We start from the raw sequence: 13,249 nt of genomic DNA, 5'->3' as shown, positions 1-13,249 counted from the left end.
AATTCAATAACTGAAAAGAAAAATTTCCAGACATAAAGAATTGAATTTGCTGATGGAAAGGGCAGTGACCATCTCTCCCCTCAAATAAATAAATAAATAGATAACAATGAACACCATTATCAAATCCTACCAAAATCATTGAAATTCAAGGTTAAAGAGTCACGTTGGGGACTTCAGCTTCTGGAAGTGGTGAAGCATGTAATTCAGAACAACCATTCCACTGATGACAACTAATGGAAAAGCTGGGAAAAATACTTTTTAAAAGTATGCTGGGACTGCTTCCATGTCCTGGCTATTGTAAATAGTGCTGCAATGAACATTGTAGTACATGTCTCTTTTTGAATTATGGTTTTCTCAGGGTGTATGCCCAGTAGTGGGATTGCTGGGTCATATGGTAGTTCTATTTGTAGTTTTTTAAGGAACCTCCATACTGTTCTCCATAGTGGCTGTGTCAATTTACATTCCCACCAACAGTGCAAGAGGGTTCCCTTTTCTCCACACCCTCTCCAGCATTTATTGTTTGTAGATTTTTTGATGATGGCCATTCTGACTGGTGTGAGGTGATACACAGGGAGATCAGCTCGGTGCTTTGTGACCACCTAGAGGGGTGGATAGGGAAGGTGGGAGGGAAACACAAGAGGGAGGGGATATGGGGATATATGTATACATATAGCTGATTCACTTTGTTATACAGCAGAAACTAATACAACATTGTAAAGCAATTATACTCCAATAAAGCTGTTAAAGTAAAAAAATAAAAGTATGCTGGGAGGCAATGAAAAGTGAATAAGGTAGAAAAGGAATTCCTGTCAGAAGATCTGGGAAAAGTCAAAGATACAAGGAGGTAAGCCCTCCATGAGAAACCAGTTGGGTTGTGAGGATTTTGCAAATTCTGAGAAGGTAATGGAGAGTCTGGCAATGTTCTATTTCTTGCCCTTGGTGAGGGATACATAAGTACTTGTTCTGTGTGTTGTGGATTTCTCTATTTGTGAGTTGCAGTTCAAAACACAATGGTTAAAAAGGAAATATCAAACCAGCAACCGAGTAGAAAAAAAAACTTGAACTCAGATTTATACAAAGTAATACTATCAAAGCCCGAAAACAGTAGACAAATAGTTCAAATGTTCTGAGGGAAAAGTACTCCACAAGTATTCCTTCAAACAGAAAGTACAGAAGCAACAAACAGACATTCTCGAGTAGGCAATAACTTAGAAAATCAACCACTTGTGGGCCTTTCTTATGAAAACTACTAGAGGATGAGATTCTGCTAGCAAGGAAATCTATCAAAATATGCATAATAGAAAAGGAGAAACCATAAAACAAGGACTGGTAGTTTGTATTAAATTCATTTAAATATAAAACTTAGTCTAGGCAACTGTGAAAATTATGAGATCACTGGTTCCTTTAATTTCACTGCCAATTTATCTCTGCAAATTAAAGAAGGATTATGTTTAATACTTTCAGAAAAAATAGCATATGCTTTATGAACCCAATCTTTGTTCTGTCTCTATCTCTTATCTATCTAACCTTCTACCTATATGTATTTTAATAAAAGGATATCTGAAATTGAGTTTCCCAAATATTAAAAACAGTAGTTTCTGGGTAGTAGGGTTTTAGGTAATTTGTTCTTCTTAGCATGCCCCATTTTACTGCATTTTTATTTTTAAATGAACATATATGTTTATGAAAAATAGTTATTATTCTTTCAAAAAATAAAAAATAGGGCTTCCCTGGTGGTGCAGTGGTTGAGAGTCTGCCTGCCGATGAAGGGGACACGGGTTCGTGCCCCTGTCCGGGAAGGTCCCACATGCCGCGTAGGGGCTGGGCCCGTGAGCCATAGCAGCTGAGCCTGCGAGTCCGGAGCCTATGCTCCGCAACGGGAGAGGCCACAATAGTGAGAAGCCCGCGTACCGCAATAAATAAATAAATAAATAAATAACTGGGAACAATAAAAACAGTCTACAAACAAAAGTCAGGTAAGAATGTTTCCCTTAGCAACACTGAAAGAGATATTTAAACACAGTCATCATTCAACGAACACATAATTTAGCAATCAACAAAATAACTGACAGCATGTAAATTATATTTTAATTTTTCAACTGTTTACTTTTCTCAAGTATTTATTTCTCCCTTTAAAGGAAACATACTCATTCAGGAGTCTAAACTAAGAAAGGAAGAAAATTTTGTATCAAACTGGGTTTAAATTACATATTGAAAATTTAGGTTCAATAGAAGAAAAAAAACTTCAAACAGAAAAACGTCAAACCTATCTTAATAATACAGTGCTATGTACTTCATTAAATTCAACTTCTATAAAACCACTGGTTTTTACCCTAAAATTATTCTCCCCCCCAGCCCCCCATTCTTCCACTCCTGGAACATGCAGTCTTCTGAAGCAGGTCAAAACATTCTATCATTTGTGATGCTCTTTTCTCCACTGCTCCGGACTTTCAGTCAGGGGTTACTATCATAATGCCACCCCCAAAATACCAAACAGCCTCCAATGCACACACTCCCATCATTTCCAGAATCAAGTTGGGATTATCTAGCATTCAGACCAGCTACATATCTAGTCTTTTTATCTCTACTCTCACCCATTCATTCATTCTCTACCTCACCCATGGAACCTACTATGAGCAGACACTGAGCCACATGAATGACCTACCACATGAATGAGTTTCCTGCCACCAGTTGGGTTAAAGTTCCACAAGGAGACGGGCAAGATTTGCCTCTGATACAGATGCTGGGAAGACACCAGAGCTAGGAGTGGGGCTTTGTGTAGGCTGAGGAAGTTGGGAAGGCTCCCCCTAGGTGTGACAAGTGGAAAAACTTGCCAGGTACAGAAAAGGGCAGAGAGAGTGTGGGACCTTTGGGGAAATGTCTAATTGTTCATCAATTCTGACGTGTCCAAGGAGAGAAATGCCACTGGCCAGACCAAGACATACACCAGATTGAGGACGTAAAACAGACTCCAGCCTTGACGCAATTCAATCTGAACATCATGGCCAAATAATCTTTCCCCACAGTGTAACTCTGATTTTTCTCATTCCCTTGGTTAAAATTCGTCAGCAGCTCTTGAATTAAGTGAAGCACTTTTGGAATAAAAGACAGCATTTTCTCATTTTGCAGCACACTGGTGGACACTGCTTCCCGGTCTAAGCATGTTATTCATAATGATAACGTGAAGGAGGTGGGAGAAAACAGTAAGGAAAAATGTGAATTACCATCGTGGCTCCTTCATGTGCCATAATGTTAAACTGAAAGTCCTAATATGTGTGTATGTACATGTCCCTAAAAGTTGCACTGATTGGAACAAATATGCTTTTAAAATAATCATGCAACACTAGTATGTATGATTATATATATTATAATAAGAGAAGTTTTATTTAGTCAAAACTAGTTTATGAAAGTTTAGGACAGATGTAAATTTCCGCTTAAGAGAGCACAGGCCTTTATCATTTCTGAGTGAATAAGGAAATAAAGAAAGCAGAGTAGGAAGAGAGCTTCAAGATGGCAGAAGAGTAAGATGCGGAGATCACCTTCCTCCCCACAAATACATGAGAAATACATCTACACGTGAAACTCCTACAGAACACCTACTGAACGCTGGCAGAAGACCTCAGACCTCCCAAAAGGCAAGAAAGTCCCCACGTACCTGGGTAGGGCAAAAGAAAAAAGAATAAACAGAGACAAAAAAATGCGGATGGGACCTGCACCAGTGGGAGGGAGCTGTGAAGGAGGAAAGGTTTCCACACACTAGAAGCCCCTTCGCGGGCGGACACTGCGGGTGGTGGGGCGGGGGAAGCTTCGGAGCCATGGAGGAGAGCACAGCAAGAGGGGTGCGGAGGGCAAAGCGGAGAGATTCATGCACAGAGGATCGCTGCCGACCGGCACTCACCAGCCCAAGATGCTTGTCTGCTCACCCGCCGGGGCGGGCAGGGCTGGGAGCTGAGGCTCGGGCTTCGGTCTGAGTGCAGGGAGAGGACTGGGGTTGGCGGCATGAACAAAGTCTGCAGGGGGTTAGTGCACCACGGCTAGCTGGGAGGGAGTCCGGGGAAAAGTCTGGATCTGCCAAAGAGGCAAGACACTTTTTCTTCCCTCTTTGTTTTCTAGTGCGCGAGGAGAGGGAATTTAGAGCGCTGCTTAAAGCAGCTCCAGAGACGGGCGCGAGCCGCGGCTACCAGCGCGGACCCCAGAGACGAGCATGAGACGCTAAGGCTGCTGCTGCCGCCACCAAGAAGCCTGTGTGCAAGCATAGGTCACTATCCCCAACTCCCCTCCCGGGAGCTTCTGCAGCCCGCCACTGCCAGAGTCCCGTGATCCAGGCACAACTTCCCTGGGAGAACGCATGGCGCACCTCTGTCTGTTGCAACGTCATGCTGGCCTCTGCCACCGCAGGCTCGCCCCGCACTCCGTGACGCTCCCTCCCACCAGCCTGAGTGAGCCAGAGCCCCCTAATCAGCTGCTACTTTAACCCCTTCCTGTCTGACTGAAGAACAGACGCCTTCAGGCGACCTACATGCCCAGGTGGGGCCAAATCCAAAGCTGAACCCTGGGAGCTGTGCTAACAAAGAAGAGAAAGGGAAATTTCTCCCAGCAGCCTCAGAAGCAGCGGATTAAATCTCCACAATCAACTTGATGTACCCTGCATCTGTGGAATACCTGAACAGACAACGAATCATCCTAAATTGAGGAGGTGGACTTTGGGAGCAATGATATATGTATTTTTTTCCTTTTTCTCTTTTTGTGAGTGTGTATCTGTATGCTTCTGTGTGTGATTTTGTCTGTATAGCTTTGCTTTTACCACTTGTCCTAGGGTTCTGTCTGTCCGTTTTTTCTTTTTTTTTACTTACATTTTTTTCTTAATAATTATTTTTTATTTTAATAACTTTATTTTATTTTACCTTCTTTCTTTCTTTCTTTTTTTCCTCCCATTTATTCTGAGCTGTGTGGAAGACAGGCTCTTGGTTCTCCAGTCAGATGTCAGAGTTGGGCCACTGAGCTGGGAGAGCCAAGTTCAGGACACTGGTCCACAAGAGACCTCCCAGCTCCACATACTATCAAACGGTGAAAATCTCCCAGAGGTCTCCATCTCAACGCCAGCACCCAGCTTCACTCAACGACCAGCAAGTTACAGTGCTGGACACCCTATGCCAAACAACTAGCAAGACCGGAACACAACCCCATCCATTAGCACAGAGGCTGCTTAAAATCATAATAAGGCTACAGACACCCCAAAACACACCACCAGATGTGGACCTGCCCCCCAGAAAGACAAGATCCAGCCTCATCCACTAGAACACAAGCACTTGTCCCATCCACCAGGAAGCCTACACAACCCACTGAACCAACCTTAGCCACTGGGTAGACACCAAAAACAATGGGAACTACAAACCTGCAGCCTGCGAAAAGGAGACCCCAAACACAGTAAGTTAAGCAAAATGAGAAGACAGAGAAACACACAGCAGATGAAGGAGCAAGGCAAAAACCCACCAGACCTAACAAATGAAGAGGAAACAGGCATTCCCTATTCTAAAAGAATTCAGAATAATGATAGTAAATATGATCCAAAATCATGGATAGAATGGAGGAAATACAAGAAATGTTTAACAAGGACCTAGAAGAATTAAAGAGTGATGAACAACACAATAAAAGAAATTAAAAATTCTCTACAAGGGATCAATAGCAGAATAACTGAGGCAGAAGAACAGATAAGTGACTTGGAAGATAAAATAGTGGAAATAACTGCTGCAGAGCAGAATAAAGAAAAAAGAATGAAAAGAATTGAGGACAGTCTCAGAGACGTCTGGGACAACATGAAACAAACCAACATTCGAATTATAGGGGTCCCAGAAGAAAAAGAAAGGATCTGAGAAAATATTTCAAGAGATTATGGTTGAAAACTTCCCTAATACAGGAAAGGAAATAGTAAATCAAGTCCAGGAAGAACAGAGAGTCCCATACAGGATAAACCAAAAGGGAAACATGCTAAGACACATATTAATCAAACTATCAAAAATTAAATACAAAGAAAAAATATTAAAAGCAGCAAGGGAAAAACAACAAATAACACATAAGGGAATCCCCATAAAGTTAACAGCTAATCTTTCAGCAGAAACGCTGCAAGCCAGAACAGGAGTGGCAGGACATATTTAAAGTGACGAAGGAGAAAAACCTACAACCAAGACTGCTCTACCCAGCAAGAATCTCATTCAGATTCGACAGAGAAATTAAAACCTTTACAGACAAGCAAAAGCTAAGAGAATTCAGCATCACCAAACCACCTTTACAACAAATGCTAAAGGAACTTCTCTAGGCAGGAAACACAGGAGAAGGAAAAGACTGACAATAATAAACCCAAAGAATTAAGAATACGGTAATAGGAACATACATATCGATAATTACCTTAAATGTAAATGGATTCAATGCTCCAAGCAAAAGACACAGATTGGCTGAATGGATACAAAAACAAGACACCTATATATGCTGTCTACAGGAGACCCACTTCAGAACTAGGGACACATACAGACTGAAAGTGAGGGGATGGAAAAAGATGTTCCATGCAAATGGAAAACAAAAGAAAGCTGGAGTAGCAATTCTCATACCAGACAAAACAGACTTTAAAACAAAGACTATCACGAGAGACAAAGAAGGACACTACATAATGATCAAGGGATCAATCCAAGAAGATGTAACAATTGTAAGTATTTATGCACCCAACATAGGAGCACCTCAATATATAAGGCAAATACTAACAGCCATAAAAGGAGAAATCGACAGTAACACAATCATAGTAGGGGATTTTAAAAACCCACTTTCACCAATGCATAGATCATCCAAAATGAAAATAAATATGGAAACACAAGCTTTAAATGATACATTAAACAAGAGGAACTTAATTGATATTTATAGGACATTCCATCTAAAACCAACAGAACACACATTCTTCTTAAGTGCTCATAGAACATTCTCCAGGATAGATCATATCTTGGTTCACAAATCAAGCCTTGGTAAATTTAAGAAAATTGAAACTGTATCAAGTATCTTTCTGACCACAATGCTATGAGACTAGATATCAATTACAGGAAAAAATCTGTAAGAAATACAAACACATGGAGGCTAAACAACACACTACTTAATAACTAAGATTTCACTGAAGAAATCACAGGGAATAAAAAAAATACCTAGAAACAAATGATAATGGAGACACGACAACCCAAAACCTATGGGATGCAGCAAAAGCAGTTCTAAGAGGGACGTTTATAGCAATACAATGCTACCTTAAGAAATAAGAAACATCTCAAATAACCTAACCTTACACCTAAAGCAATTAGAAAAGAAGCACAAAAAAACCCCAATGTTAGCAGAAGGAAAGAAATCATTAACATCAGGTCAGAAATAAATGAAAAAGAAATGAAGTAAACGATAGCAAAGATCAATAAAACTAAAAGCTGGTTCTTTGAGAAGACAAAATTGATAAACCATTAGCCAGAATTATCAAGAAAAAATGGGAGAAGACTCAAATCAATCGAATTAGAAATGAAAAAGGAAAAGTAACAACAGACATTGCAGAAATGCAAAGGATCATGAGAGATTACTGCAAGCAACTATATGCCAATAAAAAGACAACCTGGAAGAAATGCACAAATTCTTGGAAATGCACAACCTTCCAAGACTGAACCAGGAAGAAATAGAAAATATGAACAGACCAATCAGAAGCAATGAAATTGAAACTGTGATTAAAAATATTCCAACAAACAAAAGCCCAGGACCAGATGGCTTCACAGGCGAATTCTATCAAACATTTACAGAAGAGCTAACACCTATCCTTCTAAAACTCTTCTAAAATATAGCAGAAGGAGGAACACTCGCAAACTCATTCTACGAGGCCACCATCACTCTGATACCAAAACCAGACAAAGATGTCACAAAGAAAGAAAACTACAGGCCAATATCACTGATGAACATAGATGCAAAAATCCTCAACAAAATACTAACATACAGAATCCAACGGCACATTAAAAGGATCATACACTATGATCAAGTGGGGTTTATCCCAGGATTGCAAGGATTCTTCAATATACGCAAATCAATCAAAGTGATACACCATATTAACAAATTGAAGGAAAAAACCCATATTATCGTCTCAATAGATGCAGAGAAAGCTTTCAACAAAATTCAACACCCAATTATGATAAAAACCCTCCAGAAAGTAGACATAGAGGGAACTTTCCTCAACATAATAAAGGCCATATATGACAAAACCAGAGACAACATTGTCCTCAACGGTGAAAAACTGAAACCATTTCCATTAAGGTCAGGCATAAGACAAGGTTACCCACTCTCACCACTAATATTCAACTTAGTTTTGGAAGTTTTAGCCACAGTAATCAGAGAAGAAAAAGAAATAAAAGGAATCCAAATCGGAAAAGAAGTAAAGCTGTCACTGTTTGCAGATGACATGATACTATACATAGAGAATCCTAAAGATGCTACCAGAAAACTACTAGAGCTAATCAATGAATTTGGTAAAGTAGCAGGAAATAAAATTAATAAACAGAAACCTTCTGCATTCCTATACACTAATGATGAAAAATCTGAAAGTGAAATTAATAAAACACTCCCATGTACCATTGCAACAAAAAGAATAAAATATCTAGGAATAAACCTACCTAAGGAGACAAAAGATGTGTATGTGGAAAATTATAAGACACTGATGAAAGAAATTAAAGATGATACAAATAGATGGAGAGATATACCATGTTCTTGGATTGGAAGAATGTACATTGTGAAAATGAATCTACTACCCAAAGCAATCTACCGATTCAATGCAATCCCTATCAAACTACCACTGGCATTTTTCACAGAACTAGAACAAAAAATTTCACAATTTGTATGGAAACACAAAAGACCCCGAAGAGCCAAAGCAATCTTGAGAACAAAAAATGGAGCTGGAGGAATCAGGCGCCTGGACTTCAGACTATACTACAAAGCTACAGTAATCAAGACGGTATGGTACTGGCACAAAAACAGAAATACAGATAAAAGGAACAGGATAGAAAGCCCAGAGATAAACCCACGCACATATGGTCACCTTATTCTGATAAAGGAGGCAAGAATATACAATGGAGGAAAGACAGCCTGTATAAATGGTGGTGGGAAAACTGGACAGCTACATGAATGAAATTAGAACACTCCCTAACACCATACACAAAAATAAACTCAAAATGGATTAAAGACCTAAATGTAAGGCCAGACACCATCAAACTCTTAGAAGAAAACATAGGGAGAACGCTCTATGACATAAATCACAGCAAGATCCTTTTTGACCCACCTCCTACAGAAATGGAAATAAAAACAAAAGTAAACAAATGGGACCTAATGAAACTTCAAAGCTTTTGCACAGCAAAGGAAACCATAAACAAGACCAAAGGACAACCCTTAGAATGGGAGAAAATATTTGCAAATGAAGCAACTGACAAAGGATTAATCTCCAAAATTTACAAGCAGCTCATGAAGCTCAATATTAAAAAAACAAACAACGCAATCCAAAAATGGGCAGAAGACCTAAATAGACATTTCTCCAAAGGAGATATACAGATTGCCAACAGACACATGAAAGAATGCTCAACATCATTAATCATTAGAGAAGTGCAAATCAAAACTACAATGAGATATCATCTCACACCGGCCAGAATGGCCATCATCAAAAAATCTACAAACAATAAATGCTGGAGAGGGTGTGGAGAAAAGGGAACCCTCCTGCACTGTTCTTGGGAACGTACCTTGATACAACCACTATCTAGAACAGTATGGAGGCTCTTTAAAAAACTAAAAATAGAACTACCATACGACCAAGCAATCCCACTACTGGGCATATACCCTGAGAAAACCATAATTCAAAATGAGTCATGTACTAAAATGTTCACTGCAGCTCTATTTACAATAGCCAGGACATGGAAGCAACTGAAGTGTCCATCAACAGATGAATGGATAAAGAATATGTGGCACATATATACAATGGAATATTAGCCATAAAAAGAAACGAAACTGAGTTATTTGTAGTGAGGTGGATGGACCTAGAGACTGTCATACAGAGTGAAGTAAGTCAGAGAGAGAAAAATACCGTATGCTAACACACATACATGGAATCTAAAGAAAAATAAATGGTCATGAAGAACCTAGGGGCAAGATGGGAATAAAGATGCCGACCTACTAGAGAATGGACTTGAGGATACGGAGCGGGGGAAGGGTAAGCTGGTACAAAATGCAACAGTGGAATGGACATATATTCACTACCAAACGTAAAATAGATAGCTAGTGGGACGCAGCTGCATAGCATAGGGAGATCAGCTTGGTGCTTTGTGACCACCTAGAGGGGTGGGATAGGCAGGGTGGGGAGGAGGGAGATGCAAGAGAGAAGAGATATGGGGACATATGTATATGTATAACTGATTCACTTTGTTAAAAAGCAAAAACTATCATTGTAAAGCAATTATACTCCAATAAAGTTGTTAAAAAAAAAAGCTGAAAAGAAAAAGAAAGCAGAGTAAGTTTAAAAACTGAAATATAGACCATTTTTTAAGACATGATATTGCATTACTTCCAATTATGAAAAATGATCAAAAGAATGTCAATAAAGCTTTGTAGACTCATTTTAATGATCTAGTATTATATATTATCAAAATTCTGATTTAACTAAGAAAATTAAGGTCTTGGAAATACACAAGTGCTTAAGAACTCTTTTCTCTTTAATAAAGAATGTCATTGCAATTTTGTTTCTTCTATCAATTCTGGTAAAGACCCATGGTGTTTTGGGGTATCGATGGTGTTTCAAGCATGGTGATTGCCCCTGGGAAAAAAAGAAAAGGCTTAAATGTGCCCCATCCCTTGGGAGCCCCAACCAGTCAATTCACATAAATTATCACACATTCTGATTTAATGGAATCAAAAGAACTAAGTTGTAGATCACTATCCAGTATTCTTTCCATTCCTCCATGTGCTGAAGAGACAATGAGGAACAGAAGACAGTCACAGAGTCCTCAGGGAGACAGCCAAGAACCACTAGAGAAACTGATTAGATCTTTTTTAAAATTTCATTATTTATTTATTATTTTTGGCAGCGTTGGGTCTTTGTTGCTGTGCATGGGCTTTCTCTAGTTGCAGAGAGTGGAGGCTACTCTTTGTTGTGGTGTGCGGGCTTCTCACTGCAGTGGCTTCTCTTGTTGAAGAGTACAGGCTCTAGGTGCATGGGCTTCAGTTGCTGTGGCACATGGGCTCAGTAGTTGTGGCTCACGGGCTCTATAGCACAGGCTCAGCAGTTGTGGAGCACAGGCTTTAGCTGCTCCGTGGCATGTGGGATCTTCCCAGACCAGGGATGCAACCCGTGTCCTCTGTATTGGCAGGCAGATTCTTAACCACTGCCCCACCAGGGAAGTCCCAGATTAGATCTTTAGTAATATCTGCACAAGGCACCGTGGGATCCGAGCTGATGCAGCCTAAGTCTGCCTGTGGATATTCTGAAAGGCATCTCAAAGAACATAAAGACTGGGTTGAACGCTGAAGGATGAGTGAGTTTCTCAAGGCAGGCAAGGGCAGGAAGGGCATTCAGCTCCCTGCTCAGGGAGTTGAAAGGCAAAACACTCAAAACCACAGGGTGCAGGAGGCCAGAAGCACCTTAAAACACAGGTAGGATCCAATTATAAGCCCCAGGAGCATTCTTGGGTTTGCCTTTTGAAAAGTTCACTCTGGCAAGACTGAGGAGTCAGGACAGTAAGGGAGACCAGAGGCAGAGGAGCAGTTAGAAGGTGTCAAGGTAAGCCCGGGGAGCAGTGAAGAGGGCCTGAACTCCTTAAAGATGGAATGTTTGAACCTGGCCTTTTTTATTGGAGCAGTCAGTTCAATTCTCCCTCAGTAGGGCTTGTTGATGCAAATGGCAAACTTCAGAAGTGATTAAAGTCAGATCACCTGACTCTGAACTTTAATTCTCTAATTCTACGTGAGACCTTTCTCGGGCAATGAGCACTAGCGAGGGCAGGCAGGGAAGGTTTTGTTAGTGTCTGTGTCGCTGGAAAACATCACAGAGGTTGCTCATCTGTTTTAAGTCAATGATCTCTAAAATCTGATGAAAGCTACAGATCTTTTCACCCAAAAATACACCATTTTGGGCTTCCCTGGTGGCACAGTGGTTGAGAGTCCGCCTGCCAATGCAGGGGACAAGGGTTCGTGCCCCGGTCCGGGAAGATCCCACATGCCATGCCGTGGAGCGGCTGGGCCCGTGAGCCATGGCCGCTGAGTCTGCGCATCCTGAACCTGTGCTCCGCAACGGGAGAGGCCACAACAGTGAGAGGTCCGCGTATCTCAAAAAAAACCCCAAAAAACCCCCCAAAATTTTTAGGTGCAAGGTGTGTCCAAGACTGACTAAGACTCTGGCTTTTACATTTAACTAGAAGATTCGGTGGATATTATAGAGACTAGTATACTTCAAGTGCTTCTCAAGATTTAGGGCTTCCCCCTGTAAAGAATCACTGACTTAGGTGTACTTTAAAATGGCTAAATTTTTATTTGAAATACAGATGCCTGTTTTTAATTATTAATTAAACTTTGGTTATGTTGCTTCATTAATAAACCATATGTTCTAAAGTTCTCAAAATTAGAACTAAATTATTATTATTCAGTGGGAATAATAATTATTATTCATTGTATAAGATTCAGCATAGCATGGGATTATACAATGACTTCCTAATCACAAAGCCAGACTCCATGGCAATGAAGCCATAATAAAAAGCTCCTTTACCAAGTCCAAGAGTAATTGGTCAGAATGTGACAGTTGCTGCCTCTCTCCTGGTTCAAAGATGAATTCTGACCCAACCTCTATCATTAGCCTCAACACTGAGGGTTTTTCAAGTCACCCAGGGAGTTGCAATGGCTATTGTAAATGGTGCTGCAGTGAACACTGGTGTGCATCTATCCTTTCAAACCATGTTTTTCTCCAGATATATGCTCAAGAGTGGGATTGCAGGATCACATGTTAACTCTATTTTTAGTTCTTTAAGGAACCTCCATACTGTTCTCCATAGTGGCTGCATCAATTTACATTCCCACCAACAGTGTAGGAGGGTTCCTTTTTCTCCACACCCTCTCCAGCATTTATTGTTTGTGGATTTTTTGATGATAGCCATTTTGACCGGTGTGAGGTGATACCTCATTGTAGTTTTGATTTGCATTTCTCTAATGATTAGTGATGTTG

The sequence above is a fragment of the Grampus griseus genome (genome assembly GCF_964374135.1).
Source record: "Grampus griseus genome assembly, chromosome: 10".
In the NCBI taxonomy this organism is placed as follows: domain Eukaryota; kingdom Metazoa; phylum Chordata; class Mammalia; order Artiodactyla; family Delphinidae; genus Grampus; species Grampus griseus.
This window is presented reverse-complemented; position numbering follows the sequence as displayed.